The following is a 13,545-nucleotide window of genomic DNA, read 5'->3' as shown; positions in this document are numbered from 1 at the left end:
TGTGATCGGGGATTTCTATCCGAGAAGCAGTTTCTACCCATCTCCACAAGTACGGTCTTTGATTAACAGTTGTGCGTCTTGTGCTACACTTACCACCCCATCCGTTTCATATGAAGTGTGTGTGACTGCCTTGCTCAGTTAACAAGCTAACGTTATGACAATATTTCTTAAACTAGGCAATGTTTCAGAAAACTTCCAGAAGGAAAATAATTTCTGCAAAATGAAATATTAATATTGACATTAGTTGGCAGGGTCCTTTACTTCAACATTGTTTTGATGTATTTGTAATACATCAACTCTTTTTCTAGTTGATGTTTTTTTTTTAAAGACCCCTTTTCTTTCTGTGTGACCAGAAATCAAAGCCTTTGCTTATTCCACATTTTTGGGATGGAAAATGTATCTATGCCTTCATTTCCCAAGAAAAGATTGACTCCGCTTTCATTTGACACCAAATTTGATATGCTCCGATAAACGTAACATGTTGGTGCTCATGTGTCCTTTAACGTGTGTGTGCCCCTTTCCTCCCCGTCTGCCTGGGCCTATGGAGGGGTGGTAAAGGGCAACATACTGGTCACCAGAACTCCCCAAAATGGCATCCCACACTAACGCCTTGTGACAAGGTGGTGCCCTTCCACTGTCCTGAACCACTGCTGACACTAATGTAGCGCAATGATTATCTGAGAAGATGGGGAGTGATGGAGGGAGGGAGACAAATGGGGGGAGAGAGATGGAAAGAAAGCGCAAAGGTCAGAAGAGTGTCTGTTTAAGGCCTCTAGTCGACTGTGGGCTCTTTCCCCTCCTCTCCCGGCAGCTTATCAGTCTGTGATTAAACCTTTCATCTTTAATTAGAATATGGTGGAAGTGGAACAGTTCTCGCTCGCTCTCCGTGCTGCAGGTGTAGGGTTGTACCAGACAGTTAGAATAAAGACTACATAGGAGAATCTGGATTCCCACAGATGCCGGGTATAGGTAATACAAACTAAACATCAGTAAAGGTCATGTTCTAGAAGTGTCCCCAAATTCAGAGAGCACATAGTACAGTCACCAGGGGAACGATCCCAAATCTGGGAAATTAAATCCCCATTCCAGTGTTTTCCCTATATTCATTTAGTAGCGGTGGGATGGTCAATTGTTTTCAGTGTAAACCTAAAAACAACTCAAACCAGATATAAAGTATGTAGAAACGATATTGGAGAAATTTAGTTTTTAAATAAGATCATCTTTGAGAAGTAACAATCACCAAAATAAAAAAAAACTAGACAGTCGGGGAGAATCACAAAAAAAATGTCATGGCATGGGGCTCACATTGATTTTGTTATCATGTTTGAGTCATTCAGATGGCTTATGCTGTCCTCTTATGCTATGGCAAACTATGTAGGATTGCAGGAAATGAGCTATGAAACTGAATTGTTTTCTCTCAGCCCCATGACAAAATGTGTAGGATTGTAGGAAACTAACTATGAAACTGAATTGTTTTCTCTCAGCCCCATGATAAAATGTGTAGGATTACAGGAAACTAACTATGTATTTTGTCTCTGCGGTCAAGGGGAAGGCCTCTGAAATTTTCGTTGGAAACAGCGCCATTGGCCATGCCCAGTTCCACACCTCTCCACCCCCCATCCCCCCACCCCCCCTCAATTAGGTCCCTACCCTCTGCTGTTGACTCCCCCTCGTCCTAACCTCCTCTCCTCTCCTGGCCCCCTTAGGTGGGCTTCCTGGAGGAAACCCAGGGGCTCCGTTGCGGAGAATCTCCAGTGAGAGTCGAACAACAACATGACAGACTCACACACAGGAAATGGATGGAGAGGACTGGAGAAATGAAGATGAAAGAGGGGTAAAACAACACTACAGGGGTCTGTATCTTCAAACACACGCACACCTTTGCAAAGCAAAGTACCATCTTATAGAAAAAAATGGACACATTGGCTACATGCAGAAAGATGCATTTATGCACATGCAGGTAGGTAGACATACACACACACACACACACACACACACACACACACGTGTGAACACACAGACACAATCAAACACACAGAAGTGCTCCGGGTTAGCCTGCTAACTCTGTGTGGGTGGAAAGCATGAGAGTTCCTCTGGCTGGGAGCTCTTCCCATGATCTCGCACTCCACTGTGCTCCTGTGGGTCTCTATCCTCTCAGAAACAAAGTGCCCCAGATAAAACAGCTGACTCACTCAGTCGCTCACAGCCACAGACGGAGGCTCCTGAGCCCCAATAAGATACACTGGAACTGTACCGATTTACGCCGAGATATACTTTAGGTTACATTTGCTGTCAATCATTCACTGCTGTAGGCCAAAAAAAAATGCTTCAGAAAAAAGGACGTTAGAGAACTCCCATTGGATGTCTACATCGCTGATCCTGCCCATTAAAGTTCAGAGCCCTCCTCTTATTCGCCAGCATTACTCATAGCCTCAGCTGAATGTTGCTTAGTAATCCCCTGTGGCAAATAGCCAGACAGCAGGGTTACTGACAGTTGCCATTGATTGCTGATCCCTTAGCACAGAACTGAGGAAACATACCAGGAAAAGAGCCTGAAAGGCCAACGGTGCCTTACATCATTGGAACAGCTCACTAAATGTGCATTTCTCTCTCTGTCAGTCATTTTCCCCCCCCCGCTCACCATCTCATTCCTTCTTGTTACTCCTTTCGAATTCCCTCTTTCTTGTTATTTTTCCGTGTTTATTAAATCCTGCATTCTTCTCTCGCTCCTTCCCTCTCCTTGTTTCATCCGTCCTTTTTCTCTTGCTCTCGTTTCTAATCGCCTTCATTCCCCTTTCTCCCTCGGCTCCAATTGTATCTTGTCTCGAGGAGCACTGCAGCGAACAGTGGCCCACATCCTGGGCCTTCATCTCCATGGTCACCATTCATCCAAACATCATGGCCCCCTTTTGTCACCCAGGACATGGCGGGCAATTCAAACTGCCCTCACAAAGGCTGATAACACCCATTCACACAAGAACTCACCCATACCTTTCACTGGCATGCTCCATTCGCAGCATTTGTAATGTGGGCATATACCGTTGTTTGCAATTCAGGGAGGGATGGGGATTTGTGATCGATATGAGACCTTGCATACCCTTTATTATTGATTGATGTCCTCTGAAATGTTTTACACACTTATGGATGGACACAAAGATTTTTCTATGAAACATTGGGTGTGTAGGCTTCTGCAGGACAGGACCAAATATCGCTCAACCCCATAAAACCCTGAGGAGATACTGTCCTCTATGCTGCAATGGGATCCGTTTTTCCTCCCCCAACTCTGGCCTTGACCACTCAAAGACAGAGATCAAACTGACTGTGGACCAGCACAAGAACCTGGAGAACCTTTGTAACAAGCTATCGTCATCCATGAATCGGCAATAATGGAGGGAGGAAAAAAACATGGAGAAAACAACATCTCAACTCAAGCACACTTTCTAATGGTTCAGATACAATCGTTCCTTACTGACGTTCCTCTGCCTTATACGCAGGTCTCAAACAAGGCAGTCATTCAGAAGCGAGCCACTGTAATCTGGCCAACAAATTCTAAAGCTGCTGCCTATAATTAGCTCCTTTCTCTATCAAACACAGGCTTCCACTTTCAGTCAAACTTTTCAACATCACCTTTCCTAGTAAGATACAGGGCCGATTTAACAGCTCCCGCTCTGTGGCTGGCTGGCAGCAATGTGAGATCTGTGAATGAACAGGTGAAAATCTACTATTTCATTCAGTAGCAAAGTGGTTTGAAGAACTAGAGTCTGTGTCCTCATCATCACTTAATGAGATGTCACATGGCTACTGTTGGATAGAGTTAAGGGTTTTACAATACATTAAGTGTGTGCATTGATTCTGCTGATAGTGTTCAGCCCACAATTCAGCTAATTAATGTTAGTCTATACCGAAGGCTGGGCAATAGATGTTAGACCCCATTGATTTGTCATTGTTAGAACCAACAGAACTGGATGTGCATGGCTGTGAGGGCTAGTAGATGGGGAAATTAGGTTTCAGAACTAGTGGACCTCATTATTTACAGCATTTATAGTATAGGCCTCTACTTTCCGGCTACCCGGATAAAGCACTAAATAAACTTCAGTTAGTGCTAAATACAGATGCTAGAATCCTGACTAGAACCAAAAGAAATTGATCATATTACTCCAGTGCTAGCCTCCATACACTGGCTTCCTGTTAAGGCAAGGGCTGATTTCAAGGTTTTACTGCTAACCTACAAAGCATTACATGGGCTTGCTCCTGGCATGATGACTCCTTGCTGTCATGCTAATAAACAGGACCTGCTAATAAACAGGATGATGATGAGTGGTGGAGTGGTGCTCTTGCTCCTAGAGAAGTTGAAGACCTCTGATGCTCCTCTCCCCTGAAACGTGTGAGGTCTCGCATACAAAAATCCCCCCCCCCCCCAAAGAAAATCACTGTATCGACCCAAATCAGTATGTCCCGGACTTGGTGTCTATGACATGGCCTAGGCCCTCCGCTGTGTGTGGATGAGGTGGCAGACCAGGGACTCGCTGCACAACCTGCGGCCCAAGGAGGAGCAAGGGTGAGCGGGTACAGCGGAGCGGAGGGCCTGCTGCTCGAGCAAATGGCACAGCTATTAGTGAGGGATGAGGCTTCCTGGTGAGGTGTGACTGTGCTGCAAAGGGCCCAATCAGGCTGAGACCAGGAGGTCCTGACTGCTAATACATTACCTGGGAGCAGAGAGGCAGGCTAGCTGAGCGACAAACTAAAAGTGGGCTTGTGATCGGTTCAGTGGAAGAGCAACTAACAAAAAGAGTGCCATTGAATTCACCGGAGTAATATAGCTTCTGACCCTTACTGAGAAGAGTTGATCGATAAATGGATCAAATGTAGAATGTAGGGGGCTCCCGAGTGGCGCACAATTGGCCTAGTATCGCCCGGGTTAGGGGAGGATTTGGCCAGTGGGGCTTTACATGACTCATCGTACTCCAGCGACTCCTTGTGGCGGGCCGGGTGCCTGTGGGCTGACCCCGGTCACCAGTCGAGTAGGGACTCCCAATCCAGGTTAAGCTGGTGAGTGTTAAGGAGCGCGGATAGGTGGGTCATGTTTCGAAGGACGCATGTCTCCACCTTTGCCTTTCCCAAGCCCGTTGTGGAGTTGCAGCGATGAGACAAGATCAGAAATTGACGAGAAAAAGCGGGTAAAATACAAAAAACAAATGTTTTATAATAAGGATTTTGTAGAATTTAAATACCGGTAAAGTGTTTAGAGTAGTAATATATAGCCGCTCCATGCCATTAGTGGCAATTGCATGAGTCTGATACATGGGTTTGTGCAGTGTCAATTGAGAAAAGCATTTTCTATGAACTTGATTGAGATCAAGGAAATATTCAGTCATCCATTTTCTCATATAGCAGACAATCACAGACCAACATACCAGCAAATGACTCTACACGTCCACCTTTACTCTATCTGGAAAAGGTTCTTGTATTTGCTTCAAGAGAAAGCGAAATCTACACATACATCTCCGGCAAAACCAATGATCCAGTATGGAGAGACTGCTACAGTGCCTTTAGAGAGTATTCATACAGCTCAGCTTTTTCTCAGCCATCGACACAAAACACCCTCAATAATAACGAAAGTGAAAACATGTTGTTAGAAATTTTAGCAAATGCATTGACAATGAAATACACAAATATGTCCTTTACATAAGTATTCCCACCCCTGAGTCAATACATGTCAGAATTACCGTTGGCAACGATTACAATTGCGAGTCTTTTGGGGTCTTTTTCTAAGAGCTTTGCACTCCTGGATTGTAAAATACTTACCCATTATTCTTTTAAAAAAAATATTCAAGCTCTGTCAAATTGGTTGCTAGACAACCATGATTGCTAGACAACCATTTTCAAGTCTTGCCATAGATGTTCATGTAGATTTAAGTCTAAACTGTTTCCCTCTAGGATCTTACCTGTGCTCAGCTCTATTCTGTTTATTTTTAATCCTAAAAAACTCCCTAGTCCTTGCCGATGACAAGCATACTCATACCATGACGCAGCCACCACTATGCTTGAACATATGGTGAGTGGTACTCAGTAAGGGCTCCCGAGTGGCGCAGTGGCCTAAGGCACTGCATCTCATTACTAAAGGCATCACTACAGACCCTGGTTTGATTCCATGCTGTATCACAACTGGCCGTGATTGGGAGTCCCACAATTGGCCGAGTGTTGTCCGGGTTTGCTGGGGTAGTCCGTCATTGTAAATAAGAATTTGTTCTTAACTGACTTGCCGAGTTAAATAAAGGTTAAATACAATTTTTAAAAAGTGTTGTATTGGATATGCCTCAAACATAACACTTTATATTCATGACAAAAAAAGTGAATTGCTTTGCCACATTTTTAGTGCCTTGTTGCAAACTGGAAGCACGTTTATTCTGTACAGGGTTATCACTATCAATTAGTTTAGTATTGTGGAGTAAAGACAATATTGTTGAACTATTCTTGGTGTTCTCCTATCACAGCTACAGTTGAAGTCGGAAGTTTACATACACCTTAGACAAATACATTTAAACTCAGTTTTTCACAATTCCTGACATTTAATCTTCATAAAAAGTCCCTGTCTTAGGTCAGTTAGGATCACCACTTTATTTTAAGAATGTGAAATGTCAGAATAGTAGTAAAGAATGATTTATCCCACAATAAGTTGGGTGAATATTGGCCCATTCCTCCTGACAAAGCTGGTGTAACTGAGTCAGGTTTGTAAACCTTCTTGCTCACACACGCTTTTTCAGTTCTGCCCACACATTTTCTATAGGATTGAGATCTGGGCTTTGTGATGGCCACTCCAATACCTTGACTTTGTTGTCCTTGCCATTTTGCCACAACTTTGGAAGTATGCTTGGGGTCATTGTCCATTTGGAAGACCCATTTGCGACCAAGCGTTAACTTCCTGATGTCTAGAGATGTTGCGTCAATATATCCACATAATTTTCCTGCCTCATGATACCATCTATTTTGTGAAGTGCACCAGTCCCTCCTGCAGCAAAGCACCTCCACAACATGATGCTGCCACCCCAGTGATTCACGGTTGGGATGGTGTTCTTTGGCTTGCAAGCCTCCGCCTTTTTCCTCCAAACATAACAATGGTCATTATGGCCAAATAGTTCCATTTTTGTTTGTTCATCAGACCAGAGGACATTTATCCAACAAGTACGATCTTTGTCCCCATGTGCAGTTGCAAACCGTAGTCTGGCTTTTTTATGGTGGTTTTGGAGCAGTGCCTTCTTCCTTGCTGAGTGGCCTTTCAGGTTATGTCGATATAGGACTCGTTTTACTTGCATACTATTATTTGTACAGATGAACGTGGTGCCTTCAGGCATTTGGAAATTGATCACAAGGATGAACCAGACTTGTGGAGGTTTACAACTTTTTTTCTGAAGTCTTGGCTGATTTCTTTTGATTTTCCCATGATGTCAAGCAGAGGCACTGAGTTTGAAGGTAGGCCTTGAAATACATCCACAGGTACACCTTCAATTGACTCACATGATGTCAATTAGCCTATTATAAGCTTCTAAAGCCATGACATCATTTTCTGAAGTTTTCCAAGCTGTTTAAAGGCACAGTCAACTTAGTGTATGTAAACTTCTGACCCACTGGAATTGTGATACAGGGAATTATAAATAATCTGTCTGTAAACAATTGTTGGAAAAATGACTTGTGTCATGCAGAAAGTAGATGTCCTAACTGACTTGTTAAAACTATAGTTTGTTAACAAGAAATGTGTGGAGTGGTTGAAAAACTAGTTTTAATGACTCCAACCTAAGTGTATGTAAACTTCCAACTTCAACTGTATTAAACTCTAACTGTTTTAAAGTCACCATTGGCATCATGGTGAAATCCCTGAGAGGTTTCCTTCCTTTCCAGCAACTGAGTTAGAAAGAACGCCTGTATCTTTGTAGTGACTGGGTGTATTGTTACACCATCCAAAGTGTAATTAATAACTTCACCATGCTCAAAGGGATATTTAATGTCTGCTTTTTTATTTTTACCTATCTACCAATAGGTGCCCTTTGCGAGTCATTGGAAAACCTCCCTGGTCTTTTTGGTTGAATATGTGTTTGGAATTCACTGCTCGACGGAAGGACCTTACAGATAATTGTGTGGGGTACAGAGATGAGGTAGTCATTCAAATATCACGCTAAACACTATTATTGCACAAAGAGTGAGTCCGTGCAACTTATTATGTGACTTGTTAAGAAGATTTTTACTCCTGAACTTATTTAGGCTTGTCATGACAAAGTGGTTGAATCCTTATTGACTCATAATTCCACTTTGACATTATGGGGTATTTTGTGTAAGCCAGTGACACATTTTTTATCCATTATAAATTTAGGCTGTAACACAACAAAATGTGGGAAAAGTCAAGGGGTGTGAATATTTTCTGAAGGCACTGTATTTCTGTTACAAGAATTATGTTCTCAATGTTCACAAACCAATTCAATCAAACTACTCAGTCTGCTCGATCAGGATTTGTAAGATACTGATTGAAATGAAGCAGACAGAGGCCCAGCTAAAATAGACAATAAGGTTTATTCGCGGGAGAGAAGCCAGTATAAAATGAATTGTTTTGTATTCTTGACTTTAGAACGTTCCTGTGAATGAACCTTATTGACTATTTTAGCTGGGCCTCCGTCTGCTTCATTTCAATCAGTATCTTACAAATCCTGATTAGCAGACCGAGTAGTTTGATTGAATTGGTTTATGAACATTGAGAACAAAATTCTCGTAACAACTTCCTCTTTTGACCTTTGTGTAACTTTCTCCTCCTCAAATAAAACCTAATCCCCCTCAAATAAAACCTAAACACCCTCTCTGCTCCTCTCCACACAGAGCTCAATCTCTCCCTCCCTCCCTCCATTGTTGTATTCAAAGAGACTGAGATTCTTGTTTGTAATTAAAAGCCCTATAACATTTTTTTAAATAAAATATGACAATTATTATTCCTGCTCTGGCTCCTCTCAGGGCCCCCAGCACAGAGCAGAGCAGGCCAAACCCCTCCTGCATTCCTTTCTTAGCAGGCGCTTCATATCACAGACCCTGGGTGGTAGGTCGTCTAGTTAGAGCCTACTATCTGCAGAAGCAGGGCTGAGAGACAAGGGAGCATACTATTTCATTAGTCAAACGGCCTGGAAGCGCTAGGAAGGAGAGAGGCTACGGTGTAAGTGTAGACCAAGGCTGTGTGTGTGGGGTGGGTCATGTTAGGAAAGTCCAGTCCTTGACACCCAAACCAACAACTCCACAATGGCGTTGTCATACTTGCTGATTCATCTGAAGCCGCATAATAACGAGATGACTAATACAGTACTCCAATAGACATAGAATGGCTGTACGTATAGGAATATGTAGGCTGTAGAGGAGGCTGGTGGGAGGAGCTATAGGAGGACAGGCTCATTGTAATGGCTGGAATGGAATTATTGGAACAATGTCATACGTGGTTTCCATGTTTGATAAATTCCATGTAATTAATTCCAGTCATTACAGTGAGCCCTCCTCCTATAGCTCCTCCCACCAGCCTCCACTGATCAGCATATTTTTTATTTTATTTTAAATAACTCCCTAATGGGCAAACTCACCAAACACACGTCATGGTTTGATAAACTTTTGACTGCGTGACCTTAGCTGAGGAACGTGGACTCATTTCAACTCAATTATCCGTGGTCACCAAATTCCTCAAACGCGCAGGCCTTTATAATGTTACATAAGCATCTGACTATTCATTGAAACGAAACAAATGAAATCCCCTAATAACAAACACGGCCGAGGAACTACAAAACAGTCAGTCTTGACTCAGACCTCTAAAAGGCAAAGAGATTGGTTACAAAACGACATAAAATCTATCGGCCCCAATAGCCTACAATTCACCAAAAGTCGTAAAACTAGAAGTGTGTCTACCTACAAGACCGTCTCGAACTTGATAACTGGCAGACTGAAAATCAACAGTGACAATTGACAGAGTGGAGAACAGGGACGGCAAGCAAACCGTGGCTGTTTGTCAACATGTCAGAGAACCTTTATAACAGTAGAGGAAACCGTCACAAATACACTGAACTCTGCACGTTGAGAGATCTTGGATAGCGTATCCCACGATACCGCATGCACTAACATAGGAGTGGCCACAATGCGGACTTGCAATCTCAGCAAAAGCGTTTCTCGTGTGAGTGCAAGCACAAATGAATGCCTTTATATTAAATAGCAACGTCAACCTATTTGTGTAGTTACATTATTGGACGCAACATTTGCTTCTGTAAGGCACTAAGATACACAATGTTGCAACTCCCGTCACTGAAACAATGATCGATGTGGTGCGCAGACTATATGAGCATACCATTTTGAAGTTCAAAATTCGTGTTCACTGAAAACAGAAACTGAAGAAATCGAGACATGCAACTTCGTAGATTTGGGAATTATAGACTATATTATTATTTCTTTAAAGGCCATAACATTTCGATGTGCTATAAAAACTTCCTCCCGAAACGGGTTTAGTTTCTGTAGGAAACAAATGTCAAAACATGTTGACGGATTAAAAACATGCCTTGCACTCCAGCTGTCCCAACTAGTGGGATACTATGTACCTATTTGCATTCACCTTTGAAACAAGACCGGAATAGAAATAAAATGTCGAAATAACTATAGGGTAGTCTAGCCAATAACTTATTACGCAGTAATTAACGAATGTTATGCGTCCAGAGCTATCTTATGACATCGGGCCTCGACTGACCACTAGTCCAAAATGATCCTTGAATCGAAGGAAAATGACAGCAGATCGTTGGGTGATGTAATTTAGCCAACAAAAAGACAGGATTTGATGTTATTCGTCAAAAAAACATTTACACGTTTTCTGCCCATAACATAGGGCTTGCGCATGGCATGGGGACCTTATATTTCCAAATTGATCCACACATTTTAGTCCATGAATGCTCCCTTCTGTCCATTCACATGTAACTGTGAACAAATGAAGGGAAAACGATGGGACATAATTGGAACGTAATTGCCACAAATAAATCACCATTTGACAACCATCTACTGCAGAATGACATTCGTTTTATTTGGGCACATGAATTAAGATGAGATTTTTGGTTTTGTGCAAGAGGGGGTAATCTCTCAGAAGAGCTTGGCCCTGGCCTGACAAACCCCATTCCACACAGAAAGATTGCAGACCCGTTTGCTGCACATTTTTTTTTGTCTGAACGAGATTCACTTTTTATTACCCCCCCCCCCCCCCACCCCACACACACACACACACACTTCACTCCTAACTACCTATTTAACCTTGGGAAATAACTGTTATACGGAACATTGTTTTCATTGCCACACCATCATAATCAGTTAAAGTAAATTGTTTTAATTTTTAAACCCGTTTAACCAAATAAAACATTGGCAAAATGAAGTGGTACATACCATAGCATTCCTCCCTCTTCTCTCGTTCACTCCTTTCTCTCCAATGTCCTCCGTCGCAACTCGCAAAAACAGCAATCCCAACGTCTCGAGAATATAATTAGGAAAGAAGGGAAATTCTACTCCTCTAACAGTCACATAAATCTATATATTTCCATTTTGGACACTTGGTATATTTCTTTCCCCTGAAATCAAGTCTCAATTTTCGCAAGTAGCGTATTAAGTTTTCGGTACCATCTGCATGTTTAGTTCCTCCTCTTCCCTTTGCACACAACACAATTATCTAAATTATCTCGGAAAAATGCAGTAGAACTTCAGTTTCTTGTCCGCTGAATGTTCGCGTTAGGAAAGAGGGGGCGTTAGAAAGGCTTGAGTCGTTGTGTTTGCCTCTTGGTTCACCACGTTGTTTTGACCAATTGTTATTTCCTTTGTTGTGTCCAATATACACGTCTGCCCATAAGCGTACACAGAATATGCCGTGTTAGGTGATGCGCAGTGCTCATTTAATAATAGCAACCCTAAATGTTGTGTTTCCTATGAGTATCACTTCCCAGACTGTCCAAATGTATGACAGTGTGTAAGTGTATTTTTTACAGCTTCCCAATAATGGCGGCCCGGCCCTTCTCCAGAATACAGCCTCTCTCCTCCTCTGTCCTATTCGGAGAATAGAGAGAGGGAGCTGTAGCCTACCACAGCGTAGTCTCGCTCAGTGGCGCTTGGACACAATTACAAACACACAGACATTCTGTTTCTAAATAACATAATTGCTTTTATTCTCCTAATAGTTAATGTTATTCATCATACATCGTTTTATTTTATTTTGCTGTATTAATTATACACTTCAATTTAAAGGGGCAATCTGCAATAGCGACATCAGTTTTTGGACACAAATGAATGACACACCCATGAATTCTTGAAGAATATAGCTTATAAATGCCTCATGAACTTAGTTTAACTGTCATACCCCATCAGAACGCAACATATAAGCGTGTTTTACTACAATATTTGTAAACAAAGTAATTGTAAACAAACACTAACACAAAACATGGTCAAATTACACTGAGTATACAAAACATTAAGAACACCTGCTCTTTCCTTGACACATCCAGGTAAAAGCTATGATCCCTAATCGATGTCTCTTCAATCCACTTAAATCCACTTCAATCAGTGTAGATGAGGGGGAGTACACAGGTTAAATACGGATATTTAAGCCTTGAGACAGTTGAGACTTGGATTGTGTATGTGTGCCATTCAGAGGGGGAAAATATTTAAGTGCCTTTGAACGGGGTATGGTAGTAGGTGCCAGGCAAATTGTATTTGTCACATGCGCCAAATACAACAGGTGTAATAGATTTTACAGTGAAATGCTTACTTACAAGCCCTAACCAACAATGTAGCTTATATATTTTTTTGTTTTTTTAAATACCTAAAAAAAAACAAGAATAAGAAAAAAAAGCAAACAAGTATTAAAGAACAACAGTAAAATAACAATAGTGAGGCTAAATACAGGGGGTACCTGTACAGAGTCAATGTGCGGGGGCACAGGTGTCAAGGTATTTGAGGTAATATCTACATCTAGGTAAAATCATTAAAGTGACTATGCATAAATAATAACAGAGAGTAGCAGCAGTGTAAAAGATGGGGGGGGGGGGGGGCAATGCAAATAGTTAAAGTATCAATTTGATTAAATGTTCAGGAGTCTTATGGCTTGGGGGTAGAAGCTGTTTAGAAGCCTCTTGGACCTAGACTTGGTGCTCCGGTATTGCTTGCCATGCGGTAGCAGAGAGAACAGTCTATGACTAGGGTGGCTGGAGCAACCAGTCAGGATGCTCTCAATGGTGCAGCTGTATAATTATCCTATTGAGGATCTCAGGACCCATGTCAAATCTTTTCAGTTTTCTGAGGGGGAATGGGTGTTGTCGTGCCCTTTTCATGGCTGTCTTGGTGTGCTTGGACCTTGTTAGTTTGTTGGTGATGTGGACACCAAGGAACTTGAAGCTCTCAACCTGCTCCACTACAGCTTTGTCGATGAGAATGGGGGCGTGCTCGGTCCTCCTTTTCCTGTAGTCCACAATCATCTCCTTTGTCTTGATCACGTTGAGGGAGAGGTTGTTGTCC

At 42.2% G+C, this 13,545-nt stretch overlaps 1 protein-coding gene across 1 annotated transcript in view; it reads right to left on the bottom strand.

Moving 5' to 3' along the window:
* Positions 1-12,085, bottom strand: part of LOC135552583 (rho GTPase-activating protein 35-like) — an 85,369-nt gene extending 73,284 nt beyond the window's left edge. The window contains exon 1 of the mRNA XM_064984291.1: positions 11,431-12,085. The gene's annotated coding sequence lies outside the window, so the exon portion shown is untranslated. The remainder of the gene's footprint in view (positions 1-11,430) is intronic.
* Between the last annotated feature and the right edge of the window lie 1,460 nt (positions 12,086-13,545).

The sequence above is a fragment of the Oncorhynchus masou genome, chromosome 13, assembly GCF_036934945.1.
Source record: "Oncorhynchus masou masou isolate Uvic2021 chromosome 13, UVic_Omas_1.1, whole genome shotgun sequence".
In the NCBI taxonomy this organism is placed as follows: domain Eukaryota; kingdom Metazoa; phylum Chordata; class Actinopteri; order Salmoniformes; family Salmonidae; genus Oncorhynchus; species Oncorhynchus masou.
The sequence above is the reverse complement of the archived record's forward strand: the minus strand, read 5'-3'. Positions and strand labels throughout refer to the sequence as shown.